The sequence below is a fragment of the Cuculus canorus genome, chromosome 1, assembly GCF_017976375.1.
Source record: "Cuculus canorus isolate bCucCan1 chromosome 1, bCucCan1.pri, whole genome shotgun sequence".
NCBI classification, from domain to species: Eukaryota; Metazoa; Chordata; class Aves; order Cuculiformes; family Cuculidae; genus Cuculus; species Cuculus canorus.
This window is the reverse complement of record NC_071401.1, coordinates 89,512,607-89,528,250: the sequence shown is the minus strand read 5'-3', so window position 1 is coordinate 89,528,250 and position 15,644 is coordinate 89,512,607. Positions and strand designations below refer to the sequence as shown.

The 15,644-nt window shown below is 43.4% G+C and overlaps 1 protein-coding gene across 2 annotated transcripts in view; it reads right to left on the bottom strand.

The window, feature by feature from the left end:
* The window catches only part of USP9X (ubiquitin specific peptidase 9 X-linked), a 110,617-nt gene extending 109,130 nt beyond the window's left edge, over nt 1-1,487 (bottom strand). For both annotated transcript variants that reach the window (XM_054055648.1, XM_054055652.1), the window contains exon 1: nt 1,168-1,487. The gene's annotated coding sequence lies outside the window, so the exon portion shown is untranslated. The remainder of the gene's footprint in view (nt 1-1,167) is intronic.
* Nucleotides 1,488-15,644: the final 14,157 nt, after the last annotated feature.

Here is a 15,644-nt window from a genome sequence, read left to right as displayed (position 1 = left end):
CCACAGCAGTTAAGAGAGTCATTATCAACACAAAACAAAACCCCAACATCCCATGCAACTGGTAAAATCCTCCGTTTTCCCGAGGACAATGACAGAGAATGGCCGCGGCCCAAACCGCCCGCAACTACCCCCGCCGCACACCTCGGGCTAAAATCAATCGCAACAGACGAGCCCCAGGACAGAGCGCAGAGGAGAAGCGGCAGGAGGGCGAAGACGCGAAAAGCCCCCGGCGGTTTTTGTGCACGGAAGCCAAGGCCAGAGGAGGGGCCTGCGCGTCGATAATGTTTACAGCGGGCGTGAAGGAGCCGGTGCGGGCGCTTTTTCATTGAGAACGTAGGCAAGGCGGCTCGGCAGGGCCCGATTTGCAGGCGTCGCCCGGGCCTACGCGGCCCCGCTCGCTCCTCCTCAGTAATGGCGTTCGGAGCGAGGGGAGGCGAGAAGCGGGGCAGGCACCGCCCGGGGGCACCGGGAGCGCTCCGGCCCCGGCAGGAGGGCGAGCAGCCGTCAGCCATTTTCCCTTCGCCCTGCCCACACCGGGGCCGGCGGCGGGGCGCCCGATACCCCCGGCCCAGGGAGCGGCAGCCCCGGGGAGCGCCATTCCCAGGGAGCTACATCCCTGGGGAAAGCCATCCCCGGCCCATGGAGCCCACTGGAGTGACTTCCCCAGGGAACGCCATTCCTGGCCCATGGAGCCCAGTGGAGAAACATTCCGGGAAACGCCATCCCCGGCCCATAGAGCGACATCCCTAGGGAACGCCATTCCTCGCTCATGGAGCGGCATCCCCGGGAAAAGCCATTCCCGGTCCATGGAGCCCAATGGAGAGACGTCCCCGGGAAACACTATTCCTGGCCCATAAAACAACATCTCCGGCCCATGGAGCGACATCCCCAGGAAGCGCCATTCCCGGCACACAGAGCTCAATAGATCGACATCCCTGCGAAGCGCCATTCCGGGCCCAAGGAGCGACATCCCCGGGAAGCGCCATTCCCAACCCACGGAGCCCAATGGATCAACATCCCTGGGAAGAGCCATCTCCGGACCACGGAGCGGCATCCCTAGGGAACGCCATCCTGGGCCGTGGAGCCGCTCGCCGGGGCCGCCTCCTGGGCAGTGCCCCCCCCACTCCGTCCCGCGGCCCCGCCCGGGCGCGGAGCTCGTACACTCACCCCCGCACGGCTGCCCCCGGTCCCGCGGCGCTGTGCCCTGCCGGGCGCTGCCTCATCCCCGGCCGCCGGCGGGGCTCGGTCCCATGCCAGGCCCCGCGGTGCAGCCGGCGCGGAGAGGGGGCGGCTCCGTGCCCCGGCTAACCCTCCTCCTTCGTCCTTCGCGGGCGGGCGCCGGCGGTGGAAGGGAGAATGGAAGCGGGTGTCGCTGCCCTCGGCGCTTCAGACGGCGGGGCCGCTCCGGCGGGGCGTTTTTCCTGCGTCACCAGGCCGGGTGCCCGGCGGGCGCTACGATGGGGCTCGGCCGGGCCCTGCGCGCGCCGCTCCGCCCCGTCCGGGGGCCGCGGGGGGGGAGGGGAGGGGGGGAAGCGGTGCACGCGCACCCCGCGCTGGGCTGAGGCGAGGAGAGACGATGGCGGGGGGAGGGGGGAGCGGCTGGAGAGCTCCGCGCTGACGGCTCGGTGCGTGCGGGCTTGTGGGAGAGGGAGGAGGAGAGGGAGGGGAAAGGGAGAGGCGGGGGAGGAGGGCAGGCGAGACGCGGCGGCGCAAACGCTCCGGCCTGGCGGGGCCCTGGGCAAAGATGGCGGCCCCGACGCACAACCGTTCGACCACCCCCCCGTCCCTCCCGCACACCCACGCGCGCCTGGGCTGTCAATCACCGCCGCAGCTGCGAGGGCCAAGACACCCCCCCCCCCTCTCGCGCGGGCGCTCGCTCTCTGTGGGTGTGGGTGTGGGTGTGTGGTGCGCGCCGCCGCTGCTTCACGCTGGTTGGGCCGCAGCGGGTCCCATTGTAACCCCCGGCCCCCACCTCAGCCGGGCGGGCTGCGCGCGCGCGCGGGGTCCCGGATGATGACGTCAGCGCGGCCACCGCCTGGTGCGCATGGCGCGCGTGCCCTGCTTTCCCCTAGGACCGCCTTCGCGCTTGGGTCTCTTGTCGGGGAGGGACCTGGGGCCGGGGCCGGGGGAGGAGAAGGTGTAGGAGGGGAGTGGCGGCGCTGGCGGCTGGGAGCGCCCTGGGAAAAGCGGGGGGAGATCCGGTTGCCTGGTGCTCGGCTGCGATTCCCCTCGAGGCCTTGGCCCCGGCCGGCGGGGGGCATTGAGCAGGGCCTGGGAGCGACACAGGGGCACGCGGGGGTGACTTTGTTCATACAACCGTAGAATCACTAGGTTGGAAAATACCCTTGAGATCATCAAACCCAGCTGTACTTGTCCACCACTAAACCATGTCCCTAAGCACTTCATCTACCTGTCTTAAATCCCTCCAGGGATGGGGACTCAACTGCCTCCGTGGGTGCCCTGTGCCAGTGCCTGAGAACATTTTCAGTGATGAAATTTTTCCTAATGTCCAATCTGAAGCTCCCCTGGTACAGCTTGAGGCCTCATCCTATCAGGACATCCTCCTTCACCTCCTACAGACCCCTTGTTAGGGGATGCCAGCGTTTTGAAAAGCTAAACAGGTCTTTTGTTCTCATATCTTCCTGTGCTGCATTAGCCTTTGTGTACATGACTGCTTTAGAGTATGGACTCGGTAGAATCACAGTCTACGTAGATTATAAATTCACAGAATGTCGTGAGTTGGAAGGGAACCACAAGGAGCATTGATTGAGTGCAGCTCCTGCTCCTGCACAGGACAACCTCATCATTCACACTGTGTGTCTGAGGGCGTTGTACGAATGCTTCTTGAATATTTCCTGGCATGGTTCTATGACTGCTTCCCTGGGGAGCTGCTCCATTGCTCCACCACCCTCCGGGTGAAGAACCCTTTGCTAATATCCAGCCTAAACCTCCCCTGGCACATCTTCCTGCTGTTCCCTCAGGTCCTATCATTGGTGGCCAGAGAGAAGAGATCAGCGCCTGCTCCTCCTCCTTCCTTTGTGAGGAAGCAGTAAAGTGTGATGAGGTCTCCTCTCAGTTTCCTCCAGGTTGAACAGACGACTTCACCTGCACCTCACATGTCTTCCCCTCTGAACCCTTCATCAACTCCGTGGCTTCCTCTGGATGCTCGGCAGTAGCTTTACATCCTTTCCCACTGCGATGCCCAGAGCTGCACCCAGTACTTAAGGTGGGACCGCACTAGTGTGGAGTAGAGTGGAAAAATTACCTCCCTCAGTCAGGTAGCAATCAGGGATGCCTTAAACCTGGATTTAAAACCTGGAAAAAAATAGGAAAGCATGCCTTGTGGGAAGACAGAATTTAGTAGATGTGGGGAACTTGGTCTCGGAGAGTACCTGAAATGGTGCTTAATCTTTTGTTTGTGTTCCAAGGTCAAAGTCCCATTTTAACATCATTCAAGAATTTCAGAGCAGGAAGTGAAAAATACAGTGTCCAGCTGAAAACACAGGAGGAATTTAGGTCACACAGGTTGGAATTTGCGCAAGAGGCTGGGACTAACAGCCTTCACTCGTGTGCAAAATGTTTATCTTTTGGACCGTGCAGTAACAAAGACTAAAATACCAGTTGCTCATTGCAGGACCTGTGGGTGGGTGTTTTTCTGTTAAAAGCTAGAGCTCAAAACCAAATGGTGCTACCCACTGTTATTTCCTATTTAAATTAAGTTAGTTAGTGCGGTTTTTGCTAATCACTAGTTGTATTATTTGGGTAGGAAAATCTGAAGTGTGTCTCTGCATTAACCACTCAGTAAACAAAACAAAGGATGCAGCTGCTTCATCACTGTTCAAATACAGCAGTTTGCTTACTGAAAGAATAGTTTTACATGCATTTTCTTCACCAACAATAAAAACAGACCATGACAATGGTGAGTATCTATATAAGTGTAAGACTGTTCATGTTTGGGTTAGAGATATGTGTAATCATAGAAAGAACAGCCTTTTTATCTCTGTGATTTTCATGCCTCTGAGCATGTTATTGTGCCTTTCTGTCTCCTTTTTAGTTCCTTAACAAGTACTTTGGGCTTTCACTGCTATTTCCAATCTATCCAGTTTGTTCTCCCAGGAAAGGGTCTTAAATTACTGTGCCTATAATGCATTTAACTATCCTTGCCTGCCACAGAATGCTCCGTCAAGCTCTTCACTGTTTAAGCTGACTTATAGAGGCACAACAGCACCTCAAACAAATGTAGTTGGTTGGGGGTTTTTTTTGTATGCTTCTTATCCTTAAAAATAAACTTCTGTGTTTATTGATGTTAATTTCTTTTTATTGTTAAGTAGACCCTTGTTTTAATGACAGGCTAAACATTGTGTTCCTTCTAACTACTGTGGCTTTTTTTGGTGGAGCCATACAGTGACACATCAGTGGATTTTTATAATGGGGGCAATTGTCCACCAAGAAATTGACTGTCAGTTCACATAGAAGTCAACAAAAATAAAAGATAGGAACAATACATGTAGAGACAATACTGGTACGAGTTGCAGCAAGTATTCCCTCTTGTGAAGAAGGGTTCCTTCAGCCAGGCAAAAGAGTAGAGGCTCTGATTAATTTAATTGAAACCTTAGCTTTAGAACAAACTAAGAACCAATTCCTCTTCAGCTTTCAATGACCTTTGGTGATATTTTTCCGGTTTTAGATTCTATTTATACAAATAATTTGCAGAAGCATAATGAAATATTTTGCTCTTCTGTTGGGAAAAAAAAGGAATACACAGCCTCATGTTTATTCTCTGTTATATTTGACCTCCTTCCTGTTTTGAAAGTATTTTCTGAAGTGCTTTGACAGACCAGCAGTTGCTTGTAGCCATGCTAATCAAAGGTCACGATAGGCTGAAGTAGACAGCTATTTATGACATCAAATAAAAGAAGATATTGGGACAGTGATGGCACTTTGTGGTTACTGAACAAACAAACTGCACACCAGATTCCTGACTGGGGAATTCTTCCTCTTCTCCAAACCCAAAATCTATGCCTGTCCCTTTCTGCTCAGGCTTGCAGAGTTCTCTCAGGCATCGTCACTTTCTTTTACTTCCTCTCAAGTACTACAAATGAGTGTTACCAGTTTATTGTTGTGCAGCAACTATGGAAACAAACGGGTATGAGTGAAATAAATGGCTGATTAAAGAGTGTCCGTGGCATGCAGACAGAAGACAGTAGGCACTTACAAAACTCGCTAATTGTTCTAAAACAAGTGTCTACACAGAGAACTATGACAGAATAATTTATTCCTCAGTAGTTCTTCTAGTTAATTCCCCTCCATACATAACCATTGCTATGATCAGGAATGCTTTCGCAACTTTTTTTATTCAGTGTGAAAAGGGGAAATGGAAGCATTTCCCTGCAGCTTTTCCAACTCACATACTGCAGACAGCCTGTCAAACAAAAAGTGAAACCAGTTGCAGATTAGCCAGTTATATGGTTCGTTGAGTAACCCAAAAGAAATGAAAAATATTTTGGTGAGAGAATGATTCAGAATTTAGAAAATCTGTATGTTATGTTAACTGATGTATTTATCCCCTGTTCTTAAACTATGATTGGCACTGCACTGTTCCATAGACAAAAATGAAACTTAAAACATTGCTCCTGCAGGGTTATGCTATGGAGCTTTGCAACTGGATAGCATAAAAAAGCAAGAACAGAAGAGAGAAAGCAGAATAGTACTACACACCCATGAGACAATTTTTTTCCTCCTGGTTCATCGTTCATCCCCTTAGACACTGCATTATGTAGCATCTGTACCTCTCAGAAAACAAAATAAGCGTTGTAACAGATAAGGAGGGTTTCTATTAAAAGGAAAGTGAAACACTGCTGGAAAATCAAACGCTCCTTCCTGGACATTAAGATTTGTTGTAAGGGATCATGTCAAGGATCAATCTTGCAACGTGTTCAATATTTTTGTGCCTGACCCACTAAATCACTTCAGCACACAAGTAGTGCTCTTGGTCTACATAAATTTTCATTGAGTTATTTGAGTCTGCTTGTAAGCACCAGTAAGGAAGAGAGTACTTTGCACTTGTCCGAGTGTTTTGTTTTATGGAGCATATGTTTTGGATAGTACTTTGGTAATAATGATGTACAGGTACACAGTTTTGTACAACACTGAATTGTAGGATGTCACCCCTTTCAGAGAAAGGCTCATCTTTTTCACAATTCTCACTTCTAATGTAAAGTGTAATTATATCGTGGTAGTCACAGAATGTTACATAGACGATTAAATGATGTTTTCTTACTGGAGATAATAACTAGTCCCAAATATAACACGAGTGGTGGACGGTATCTGGTATTTTCACACTTGCACTTGGCGCATGTGCTGTCACATAGCATTGGTTGGCATGACAAAAAAGAAAGATGATTCTGGAGATGTGCAGAGATTTTCCCAATGGGAAATGGGTTTCATCAGGGTATCCCATGGACCAGCTCTTCCTTGGGACCAGGAGAATCAGGGGCTCCCCGGGTGTCCCAGCAGGTCCTGGCAGCCCAGTCCTGTCCCACCACCCCAATTAGGAGCAGCCAGGGCCACCAAGGCAGCTCCAGGCATCAGGCACCTCCATGGCTGGCCAGGCTGAGATGGGATCCTGGGCAGGTGTATGAGTAGGCTCCAGGGAGGCTGCTGAGGGGCCCTATTAGTGACCTCAGGGCCCTGAGACATCCCTATTTTCTAGCCAATATGGCGGGTGATTATTGTATCGAATGAGAGAACACCAAGCAGCTCAATGAGAACTTTGTCCTCTGTAGCCCTTAAATTGATAAGCAAAACCCAATAAAGTTATTCCAGGAGCAAATAATTAAGATGGGTTTAAAGTGTTTAGCATGTAATTACTGTATCAAGACACCATCTATTTATGTTTTTCTATATGGAAGGAAGCCAGGATCCAAATGCAGTAAATTTAATATTTAACTACTTCGTATGTATTCCAAAACTCATATGTAATCTCTACCTTCCATACTATGCTGAGTTTAATAAACTTGAGGGGAGGGGAGAAGGAAGAGGGGAGGGTTGAGGCATCACCCTGAGGTATCAGACATGCATACGTATATATTACTGTACATATCGATCAGCATTGAAAATTAAGAAAAAATAACGCCATACAAGTAATCATAGAATCACCAGGTTGGAAAGGACCCACTGGATCATCAAGTCCAACCATTCCTAACACTTCCTTAAACCATGTCCCTAAGCACTTCATCAACCCGTTCCTTAAACACCTCCAGGGGAGGCAACTCAACTACCTCCCTGGGCAGCCTGTTCCAGTGCCCTATGACTCTTACTGTGAAGAATTTTTTTCTGATATCCAACCTGAACCTCCCCTGGCGGAGCTTCAGGCCATTCCCCCTTGTCCTGTCCTCTGTCACTTGGGAGAAGAGCCCAGCTCCCTCCTATGTGGCAATAAATTGAAAAAACTGTTCTGGAATCATGCTTTATCTCTTTTCTGTTACAAGTAAATGTTGAGCATGAACATTTCATTTTTATTTCTCCTGAGATGGCTGCTTTAATTACCATTCCTCACATCAGTGTAAGACTTCTTTTCACAGTCATAGCTTTCCATGTTTTCACTTTTGATTTCTGATTGTATGAGATGTTAACAGTGGTGTTGGAATGAGCATGTTGCTCTTGAAAGTCTCATAGAAGCAGTTAAACCCACTTTGTGCTCCATACTTATAGGTACAAAAGAATGCATGTTTGGGTAGAAATCATAGAAAAATATTTTATAGGGACCTGTGGTCTCTTACATTGAAGAAAGAGTTGTGTCTGATTAGGAACAATTCTTACAATAAGAAAAATATGGTGTGGCATTTTACTGTTATTCATTTAATTGTTCAAATAAGGTTAAATGAGTAGTATCAACAGAAATTTCCTGTGTTTACCAAATATCAGAGACTGTTTGTGAAGACTTTTGTTTAGAGGCACAAAAGTCTATCTCGTTCATCTTTCATTGAGGGATCAATTCAAAATACTTTCTTTTTCTTGTCTAGTTTGTTTCTTGCTGAAGTGTCCTTGGAAAAACCATGTGGTGTCCATGTGAAAAGCATCCATCTCAAAGGATTTGGACTGAGTTCAACAAATTGATTTGACAACCATATGGTCTTCTTCATCCACATGAACCTTGAAGAAGTCTGACTTCCTTCCAGCCTTAGGAATAGAGCGAGGGAAGAAGGGAACTGCTCTTAAAACCTGTCAGTGGTATTCCCAAGCGTGCTATATGAGAACATTGTCAAAAAACCTGCAAGAATTCTTGTAGATTCATAAATTATTGCCATTTTCTCAGTTTTTCTGAATGCATCTCTACTCGCAGAGCATTTGTCATTGCACCAGTGCAAACCTGAAGGAGACTGTTGTTCACAAAATTATATCCCTTGCATATTATGTGATGGTCATTTTCACTTACATTGGGTTCCTAAACACAAGAGTTGCTATGTGCACAGTAGAACTGAAACAGCTTGTTTTCCTAAGGTCGAGCATCTCACACCCTTCCAACCCTGATCTCCCTCCAACCTTGAATTACATCCCTCACATGCTATAGTGCCTGGTTTATGTTAAATATAGTGGACTAGTCAGGAAAAGCAAGCAGGGGTTATAATAACTAAATCATACTTGCTTTTCCAACAGCGGGCACTTCTTTTGTGTTTCCTCCTCCCCTTGCTAACAGTCTTCCAAAAATTTGTAGGAATTAATGTGTCTTTGGAAGCCCTTGTCTGTTGTTCAAAGTTTATTGAAATCAGCCGAAAGGCTCAAGTGGATTGTGTGGAACAGTAACACTAAGAAACAGTGAACAGTTTCAAAACAGAGTAGTCTGATAGAAGAAAAGATACTACTGCAGTTTTGGAATGGGAAAAAAAAGAAGCCAACCCACAGTGGTGTGATCAGAGAGAAAGAAACGGTAAGAAAAGATTATTTAAGAGTAAATCACAACATTTGAAACAAAAACACTGACATGATTTGAAACAAAGCAGAGATCCATTTTAGATCTTGTTTCAATAGTTTTATCCAAGCTTTATAAAATAGATTGTCAGAAAGGCTTAAATCTAAAAATATGTGCAGGAAGGAAGTTTGTAATTTCATAAACCCGTTTTCTTTTTCTTTCTTGGGACTGAAGATTTTTTTTTTTTTTCAGTCTAAAGAGGAATTTAACAATGCAATATATGAAGTAGTAGGATTTTGGAAACTTTTACATATTTGTCACTCCACTCTTCTTTTTTTGCCAGAAGTTTTTCTCAGCTTTGTCTTTTATTGCCAGCCACCTGCAAAAATATTTCCCATTGTCAAAAACTTCTCTAAAAAAGCATTGTCTTTTCATGAAACAATATAGTAAGCAAATGTCAGTTTACGTTGCTGATTTGTGAAGACTGAATTTTGGCAGCTGCAATTATACTGCTATTCCATTACTCACTGTGATAGGTCACTTCAGAACATAATGCAGATAAACTTTACACCATATTTTTATGTAGCCCTATAGCTTTCTTGAGAGATTACATACATTTAAATTGTATCTGATAAATATGATGTAGCTCATACTACGACTTTTGTAGTAGTACTAGTGTTATTTAAGCTGGGTTTGTAGTAGTAGTAATGTTTGAGCAATAGCACTGCCTTTGTAGCCAGAATGGTATAAGGCAATAATCAAGCCAGAACTGGTGAGGAGAGGTAATATCTTTTATTAGATATGAAAACAGAATTGTATGCATCAAAGCTTGTCTGTTTTTACTAGACATATCAGTTAGTCTATTGAAACAATATATAAGTAGGTCCTTTATCATCCAGAGGCAATCTGCTTTTTCTCAGCACACTAATTCTTTTCCATTTATTTTTTTTCTGTTATTGTTTTGGGAAAGTAAATATAATTCAGGATCTGAATATAGGGATGAAAGGTAAAGTTTATGCTGTAAACAAAAGTTTATTTCTGTGCTTTGCTTTCTTGAATGTTAAGCAAAACACACTTTACAAGTCCAATTGACTTGTCACTACTTCTATCTTTTGCACTGTTCTCAGTTACAAATTGAGACCAAATGGATGAATCTGATACCAACAAGTTACTTTTCTTTTTGAAATCTTAGCTGCCAGAATTCTGTACTTCTTCTGCTTTTAAACTCATTACTGGTCATTTCCTAAGTTAAATGTGAAACAAATTTCAGATCACAATGTCCCTTTAATTGTTTGCCTTTCCTTGTGTTTGTACTTACACATGCATATGTAGTAATACATGTTTAGGGGTACTTATATATTTTTAAATAGTTTGTAGAAAATCTCAAAGTTTTTAACGGAAAATGCAAAAAAAAAAAAAAAAAGCTCTAAATGAACAAAATAACTCATTAACTTTCCAGAGGAAATGTCATTACTCCTTTCTTTCCTGAAATGACACAAAAAAAAAATCTTAAATCTTCCATATTTTGTGCTGTGGGTTTTTTTTTTCTTTTCTCTGAATGAGTTTTTTTAGTAGATGAACAAAAATGCCAGCAGCTTTAAAGGATTTTAATTTGTGACTATACGTCATTAGAAAAGAATAATTCCTTACTCTTCTCAGGTGGATATTCCAACTGAAGTCCCTGGATTAATGCCATTAGTAGTATTCATTTCACCAAGCTATAGTAGACTTCGAAGTTTTCCTTGAACTTTATTTCAGGGAATGTTAGAAGTTTTAAAAACATCTTGCTGAAAGAATGTGGCTAATGGCAGTTTGGCACAAATCTGGCCCCTAATTAGCGGACTAAATCCTTCATAAGTCTGTCTCTATTTTAAAGGAGAATGAGGCTCCTAATATGTTAAACCATAGTCATTTCAGCTGGGTACATATCACTGAATTGTAACCACCTACAAGTGGGGCACCTTGTCAGATGTGGCTGCCTGGTGTCCCTGGGCAGTCCATGGAGAAAGGAAGGTGCTCCCTGAGCACCACTTGCTTCACTCCACCACTGCCTTCCCTCTGGAGCTGCTTTGGATTTTTCCTATAGCTGTGGAGAAAGCATGAATGGCTACATAACTTTCAGCCTGCCAGCATTAGGTGATACAAAATTTGGGTTCTCAGCAAGAGAGTTGTCTGCCCAGAAGTGAGTTCTGCAGCTGTAAGCAAGCTGAGCAAAGAGCTTACCAACAAGTGAGTGCCTGAGTTCAGGGCCAGGAGGAACCCTGCAACTCGCATTTCCCTTAGTCAGCACACAGACTGCACGGGTATTACAAACTGTCCGGGTCAGAGGAAGAGAAATGTGCTGTTCAGAGCATCTGAAATATTCAGAGAGCAGATATAACGAGGAATTCATGTGGTGGGGTTGATGACAACAACTTATCTGTTTTACCAGACATAGATAAAGTGCCATGGCAGTTAATGGGAGAGAAAGATAGGGTGAGAAAAGAGAGGTGATAATGGGAGTCTGAGCAGAAACAATTATTTCCAGAGAGCAGTTTCTTTAGCTTATGCTAAACAATGGCATATACTGTCCAAATACTACCTACTTAGTACTTGAGAACATTCATTCTAATAGCAAACAGCTGTTTGATTCAACCACATTTATGCCCTCTGCTTAGAGTTTGTGGACATTGGTATGATTTGAGTTTTGGTCAGCTGTTTGGGAAATGGCTGATATGCTAAGTGAATATCTGTCCTGCACATGAAGACACTCTGTCTGACTTTAGTCAAGCATTATTCCTCATTCCCCTCCTTCAAACGCTGAATTAATTGTATCAGGTAGTAGAAGTTGCAAGATGACTATTGATTAATGTGTAGATTGAAAATTTTGGGTCCAAATTTTTCTTGTGAGCAACACATGAATTTATTCTTCAAAGAATTATTTTAAGATTGTAAAATAGGCTCAGGGAATGTGGGGCTTATCATGCTGAACACATTTCAGGTGTAACATCTTTGAGTTACCTTGAGGGTGCTGAATTTAGATGCCACTGGTGGTTGCAAGAACCAATAACATGACAGATTAGCTCAGTCTCATACATGTGAAGAATTCATGAAGATCATACTTGTTTATTGTCAGTTTCTACATATGGCTGATACTTTTTTTTCACCTGCTTTTAATGGTGAGAAAAGGTCATCCTTGAAAGCCACATAGATGCCTTCAGTGCCAAAATTTGGTATCAAGTATTTGAAGTTGTATTAGTACTTCTTACTGTCTGGGATAAGTACTTGATTAATTCAAAACCATCTGGAAAAGAGTTTTCTCAAACTCTGTTTCTTAATTTTCTTGAATGAATATTGTTTTTTAGCTCTATAATCCTAGTTAGAGGCCAAAAAGGGAGCTCAGAAACTGAGGACTGCTATTTTAACAGTATTGAAACAGCAACAGAAGCAGAGAAACAACAAGAAATGCATTGTTGCCTTTCTCATCTTTCTTTTATGGGCTCATGAAAGACCATCAAAGTTTCTGATTGACAATATTCACTCTCATATTGGCTGGATAGAAAAAAAATGAAGGAAGAATAAATTGTCTGTTTTCAATGAATATTGCTTGAATTCATCCCATGTTCCAGTTTGGTGCACTAGGATATAACATGCTGCATTTTGAACGTGCTAGAAAGCTCTCTTATTCTTGCTAAAGCCCTTATTTCTTTATCTCATGATATAAAAATACACAATAAAAGTTTTAGTTTTTATAAGGCTTAAGTTTAATAAATAGTCCAATTACCTATCTAATTTCTTCCCACATAGCTACAGTACACCAGCACATCTTCCTCTCTCTGGCACATATCTCTTAAGGAAGTTTCTTCTACTAAAGCCTACTGTAGAGTAAAGGGGCAAAAAATTACTTAACATCGAGTGCATTACTCAGCTTCTATGAACACAAAATTTAAAAACCAATTGTCTTGTAAATGAGAAAAAAATGTTCTTAGTCTTGCTTAAATAAGCACTACAGATTCACTTAGGAAGATACTGCATATTAGTATGGAAATACTATTTGAAACAAATGAAAAGCCAAAGCATATAATCAGCCTTGCAGCTTGTCATAAAGCACTTATTGCTTGATCAGCTCACCTAAGATGTGGAAAATTTCAAAGGCAGTAAGCAAATTCTCCTCCCAGATTCTCACTGCACTAATTAGCTCTGACTTACTATTCCTTCCGTATGTACAGAGACCTTTCTTTGACTTCATAGATATCCCTAGCACTGCAAGAAGAAATAATCTATACATTCTGATATTTTGTACAGTAAAAATGGACGATGTATTTGATATAGGCAAATTATAATTAAAAGGTCTATCCCATGGTAATCAAAATATTAACTATCAGTGTCAATTCTATTAGAAGTATTAAATAAATATATAGAAGTCTATTACATGATGGTACAACTAGACAGCTGCTCACATAGGAATGACTGTGAAAAGAAAATACACAGTCTTAAGTTCTTCTTTGTCATAGATGAATATGTAGTATATTGTTAAGTGATTAAATACTGTGCATGCCTAATTATAAACTAAGAAACAAGTACAAAGTATACTGTGGCTATTCTAGCACCTTAAAATGCATAGATACATTGATTATGGAATATCAGACAAAGAGAATTTTTTACTGCAGCTATGAGTCTTGTGTGAAGAAGAAATATTTTTTTTTAACATGCCAACTGTCATAGTTGAAGAATTCAGAGAAACTTTCAGACAAAAAAGAGCCATTCTTCAGGACAGAAATAAAAGCCACAGATTTCAAAGGTCTAGGGGTTGGACTGGGTGATCTTTAAAGGTCCGTTCTAACCAAAACCATCCCATGATTTTATGAGTCTGTACGATAAATAGGTTTTGAGAATGATTCCTGAGAGTTTAACTAGCTATGTAACAACTGGATAATTTCTTTTAAAAAAAAAGGGTGATTGTTATCTGTGAAATAGGAGGCATACTTAAGGAGACAGGAAAATGCAGAATGAATAGAGAAATTTCAGGCTTGCTGCCTCCTGGGGGAAAAAAGAGAGACTCATACTTTATAACCTGTAGAACACAGAGAGCTTAACAGTGGAGAAGAGAGTTTATAGAATGTCAAAATCTCTGTTAAGACTCTGGCTTCTGTGATTGTGCAGTTATATATGAGCCCATAATTCCCAGGCTCATCTTCAGGAGGTTTCTCCTGAGGGTCAGGACTGAAGGATTGGGATGAAATGAGCCTTTTTCAAGGGACTTTTGCTCAATGGCAAGTAGATTTGTCTTACTCTAGATATTTTGTGTGAATTCTTCCTGGGGCAAAATCGTTACTTAGTTTTCTCGCTATCATGCACAGGACAAAGTATGTCACATTTGTGGACACTCACGGAGAGGACCCAGGGTTATTCTGCTGTAGTTCGTATTTCCTGTGCAGTTGTGATGGACAATAGTTGCTGAGTTTTACATTGTTTGATAAGATACCATACAGATGCGATTGGTATACTTTAGGCTGTGAGGAGTTTGCTTCTGGTCACGTGCGTGGTGGAAATGGTTTAAAGGCTCAGATGGACAGCTTTGTGGAAATTTCTGGCCAAGTGAAATCTTCTCCTTTAGGGGATGTAAGGACTTAATGATTTTCTGCATAGATTACAAGGCAGAATGGTATGCAACAGTCAGAAGTGTGTCACCAGAGGGAATTCCCCCATGCAGTGCTTGAATGTCTCTTCAAAATAATGCTTATTACTTTAAAGAGCTATTTCTGCATAAAGATGAAAGACAAGCAAAAGGTTTGATTAAAATTCCTTAATGTGGCACCAGGGCAGCAGAATTCCACCAGCTTTGCTCCTGCTGTATTTTCTCTAGTCATGAAACACAGCGAAAAGAGACAGTATCTAGCACTTTAAAAGTGTGCATTTCTAATAAGAAATGAGGTAATGCAGGAGAAAAGGTTGTAATAAATGACTAATGCAAAGAGTAAATATTGCTAATGCAACCAGCAAGAAGGTGTTGGGTTTTTTCAATCCTGAAGAATTTGCTTCAAAAAACAAAAGGAAATGCATCTGGTTTTACCTTTTTATTAATGAAATCTCTTACATGATGAACTTGCAGATGACAAAATTGCCTCACTTAAGATATAAAAGCTGAAAATGCACATGCTAGGAAGAACATGAATAACAAACAAACAAAAATGAAGTAATTTGTTCTAAAAATCTGCTTGTCTCTCACTGACAGTGAAAGCTAAAAGAAAGAAAATCATGAATTGTTAAGATTATCATTAAGGCGTTATTTTATTCTGTGAGAAGGAGCATGTCAAGACGGTTGGGGAAGGGGGTCTTGTATTTTTCTTATTTAGGAAATCAGGGTGACTAAGTTAATTTCCACCTTTTTTTGGCTTAATTTTATTTGACTTTTCTAAGGAACTCAAATAAATGCGATTGCTCTGTTAGTCCCCAGCTCACTTAGATGTGTTTGAAACCCATGGTCCAAAGAAGTCTGGAAATCTTGTTCCCTGAGTTGTCATGAATGACTGGGTAGAAGAGAGTGACCAGCTCAGCATCCTGCTGGGAGAGGGGAGCAAGTTGTCATGCCTGTTCCAGACGATTTCTGGTGAATGGCTTGCGCCCAGGCCCGCTGCAGGTCTCTCCTTACTCAGCCAGCAGCCAGAAAATGTGGCAGGTTTTTGAGGTGAAGCAATGGGATATGAGTGGTGGGGGAGAGCTGAGCAAGCGATGGTGAGGACCGTGGGCCTCA